The following is a 4,412-nucleotide window of genomic DNA, read 5'->3' on the forward strand; positions in this document are numbered from 1 at the left end:
TTTTGAGAAACAGGGAACTAAAAGTAAACAAATGTTGGAAAAGTTACAAAAGTTTAAGAACTTGCCCAAATTTATCTTAAACCTGTGTCCCTCGGCTGCAGTGAAAGGCAGCTGAGGCTGGGCGGCCTGTCCCAGCGCCTTTCTCTGGCTGTCATGTAGAGCGTCTTCAGCACCAGCCTTGGGGGCTCCCCCTTCTGTTTCTGTCACCCTAGTCCCCCGGCTACAGCTCCGGGAGATTGCCTTTCCTGCCCCCACCCCAAGCCTCTCTTCTTGGCTATCAGGCTGTGATATCCTGATGACCTTATTGGAGCAGAATTTGGGCCCCCCTACTAATTCACCCAAATGCCCACATGCATTTGAAGCGGGTCATTTATATCCCCAGAGAAGCTCTGTGTCTGTAACCTTCATGCAGGACACGTCACGTTAGCTTATTCCGTAACAACTACCACAGACGGAGGGAATTAGGAAGTGTCCTTAGTTTTCAGTAACAATCAGGCTCACGTGTGAGGTCACAGCTCCAAATCCAGCTGGGGTAGTGTCAGCTGGAGAAGAGGCGCAAAGCAAAGTCAGAGGATTACTCAAGGTCTGAAAAATACGACTATAATAAGAGAGGCAGCAGAGTTCCTCACATGGGCACTGTTGACCGTGGGGGTGATTCGTTGCAGGGGGCTGTGCGTGTGTGTGCGTGCGTGCGTGCGTGTGTGTGTGCGTGCGTGTGTGTGTGCATGCGTGCGTGTGTGTGTGTGCGCGCACCATCTGTGTGCTGCGGAAGCACCCCTGGCCTCTACCCCGGATGCCAGTTGCATTTGCCCTCCAGCTGTGACAGCCAAAAAAAAGTCTGCAGACTTTGCCAAATGTCCCATCACCCGGTTGAGAATGACTAGATGAGAGGGGTTAAGATAGTCCCCTCGGGGGAAGAGACAAATTAGTCTCTTTGGGATTAACATGTGCATACAGGAGAGATAAACAAGGACCTAGTATATAGCACAAGGAACTATATTCAATACCCTGTGATAATCAATAATGGAGAAGATTCTGAAAAAGACTCGATATATGTGTATATATACAATTGGATATATTGAGTCACTGTGCTGTACACTTGAAACCAACACAAGTTGTAAATTAACTATATGCTCTGCTTAGTCACTCAGTCGTGTCCAACTCTTTGCGATCTCAGGGACTGTAGCCCGCCAGGCTCCTCTGTCCATGGGATTTTCCAGGCAAGAGTACTGGAGTAGGTTGCCATGCCCTCCTCCAGAGGATCTTCCCAACCCAGGGATCAAACCCAGGTCTCCTGCATTGCAGGCCGATCCTTTACCATCTGAGTCACATACTTCCATTTAAAAAATGGCTTTAGGGCCTTCCCTGGAGGTCCAGTGGTTAAGACATCGTCTTCCAATTAAGGGGCTGCGGGTCTGATCCCTGGTGGGGGAGCTGATATCCCCTATGCCTTGTGGCCAAAAAAACCCAAAATATTAAACAGAAGCGATATTGTAACAAATTCAATAAAAACTTTAAAAATAGCTCACATCAAAATATATACAAATTTTTTTTTAATCATTAAAAAGAGATATTTAGCCCAAAGCAGAGCGTTTAATGGTAGGGTCCAAATGCATGAAGGACCCTCACACTGATGACTGTCGATAGCTTTCCCTTTCCACTGAGGACAGTGGAATTTCAACCCGAAGGATTTGGATAAAATGTGGTTGATTAATTTCTTGTGAGGCGGGTTATGTACCTCCATGGGTTACTAACGAGGAATGGAGTTCCGCCCCGTCTGTGAGAGGAGGCAAGCCCCGTGTTTCTACAGTAACTCTGTCGTGGTCATGCATGAGCAGAGAAGCTGGGACAGAGAACTTTCAGCTCCCCTCTGCTGTCGTCCTGGCACCCAGCTCAAGTCAGGTGCCACCCGGGGCTCGTGTGCACCCACCAGTACCACCCTGTCGATCAAACGGGAGTTTGCCAGACAGACACTGTGAAGACTGTTCTGTATTATTTTGATATCACTTAGAAACAACACAGGAACCCAAAAAATTGCCCTTCAGTGTTCTCTTTTGAAGATCTGTCTTCAAGGACTTGGGAGAGGTTTATCAGTTTGAAGTTCCACTGGGTATTATCTTACTCTGAATTATTTATTCACTCTAAGTGGTAAGAAGAACTATTGTTGCTGCTTTTTAAGAACCACAGGATGAGGACAAGGAGTCTGTGTGAAAGGACTCTGACTTCTTAGAAAAGAAGCTGTTAGAAAGAGGAAGGGATGGCGTGATGCCTTTTAAAACTTATTTATATTCCCACCTCATTCCAGAAAGATTTAAGGCTGAATTCTTGATAATGACCTAATTTTTAAGCTCTCAAATCTGCAGTAATACAGATCGTTACACAGCAATGTGTGACAAAGAATTCTTCCAGCCTGTGATCAGACTGGGGCTTCAAATTCTGGCAGTACAGTAGAGAACAATGGTGCTTTGTCTATTCTGCTATATGATAATAGCTCATTCATTTAATTATATGAACTAGTCAGATATTTTACTTGGCTTTTAATTATCTTATTTAATTAATTATTTAACTGTTTATTGTGTAATTTTCCATTCAGGAGACTCAGGAATAATTTCAAATGTATTGGTTAGGATTTTTTTCTATTGCATGTTACAGAAAACCCACTATGAGCCGGTATAAGGAGAAAAACAAGACAGGGATGGGAAGAGGACTTGCCAGGTTTCTTGGCTAAGAAGCCCCAGTGTACGGCAGACACCAAATGTGGCTGGATCCTGGGCTGAAGAAATAAATTATTTTATTGTCATGCTCCACATGCCAAGATGGCAGGACAATGACAGGAACCTGCTTTCCCAGCCCCCGGGATGAGTCAGGCGCCAGTCCTGATCCAGGGCCTGCTGTCCAGGGACGACGGGGCTCTGAGAGGCTCCACAGGTCACGAGTCACCCCTGGACTCGAAACCGGAGCCGCCCCGGCCCCCAACCACACAGAGAGGAAGACTAGATTCAAAAACAAACAAACAGAACTGACTGCAGGTGCCACGAAGGGCGTCAGGCCGCAGGAACACGTGTCCTCCACACCCGGGGTGTGCATTTGAGTGTTTCAGCGAAACTCGGGGTTGAGGCCGGTTGCGCTGGGGTGTGCGCTCTGGTTCCTACACACCTGGTGTGCAGCTCCTCGGATTCAAGCTTTGTTCAGCCGTCAGCGTGGAGTCATAGTGACCACCGATGTCAACCACCAGGCTAGTTGTTCTGAAAAGTGCAGTCACGCCTTCGAGGGCCTCTGTGTGCTGAACTAAGAGTATCCCTTCACAGGAGGACTTTGGTTTTCGTTTTGTTTTTATTTTTATTTTTAAATTTTTATTTATTCTTAAAATTTTTATTTTATATTGGATCATATGACATTATAGTGTAAGACAAATATCATATGATATTGCTGATATGTGTGGAATCTAAAAAAGTGATGCAGACAAACTGGCTCACAAAACAGACTCGTGGACTTGAGCGAGCTTTAGGACCTGGTCTTGTAACATCACGGAAACCTTCACCGGCACAGAGGAACCTACGGACATGTGAGGTCTCGGGGCAGCCCCAGCCCCGCCCCGGGCGGACTCCCCCCGAGTCGGACACCAAGGGCTCATGGCTGGAGGACCCGTGCCCCCGTTGCTGAGTGGTCCAGATGCGGCCTGAGGCCCTGTCTGAGCTCACAAGTGTCCTGAGACCATCACCTACCAGGGACCCGGCCAGGGCTGAGACGCCTCCTTCTCGGCACAGAGGGGGCCCCTTCTGTTCCCGCTGCTCTGACTGAACTGTGCTGGGCGCTCACCGTGGGCCCTGAACCCTGGAGTCAGGACTGGCTCCGTCCCGTGTGTCTCCAACCCTGTGACCCCTCCTGGGCCGGGCCGCTGGGCCTGGGGACGATACCAGGACACACTGTCATTGTGCTATGGGGTCACACAGCTTCCGTTCAGAGCTGTTGCGGCAGAGATGCCCAGGCCCACCCTGCCGCCCCTCATTCCAGACCAGGGCAGGCTTGACCCCCTGGGTCCCCGGACACTATCTCTCCCAGCCCCCTGCTGGCAGGGGCGGCCACGTGGCAACGTTCCAGCCCATGAGATGTGAGAAGTGATGCGTATAGTTTCACCATACGTTAGCGTGGGTTAGGTACTCTTTACTAATAATATACATATATTTTTAAATATCTATACTTATTATTTATTATATTTATATAGATAAGCATGTATTATCATTATTTCTTTTACCCCGAGGAAGACAAAACTTAAGAGAGTGATTTTATTTATTTATTTTTTAAAGCCCTTTTTATTTTGTATTGGGTCATAGCTGATTAACAATGTTGCAATAGCTTCAGCTGAACAGTGAAGGGATTCAGCCTTACATATACAAGTATCCATTCTCCCC

This window comes from Bubalus bubalis, chromosome 5 (assembly GCF_019923935.1).
Source record: "Bubalus bubalis isolate 160015118507 breed Murrah chromosome 5, NDDB_SH_1, whole genome shotgun sequence".
In the NCBI taxonomy this organism is placed as follows: Eukaryota; Metazoa; Chordata; class Mammalia; order Artiodactyla; family Bovidae; genus Bubalus; species Bubalus bubalis.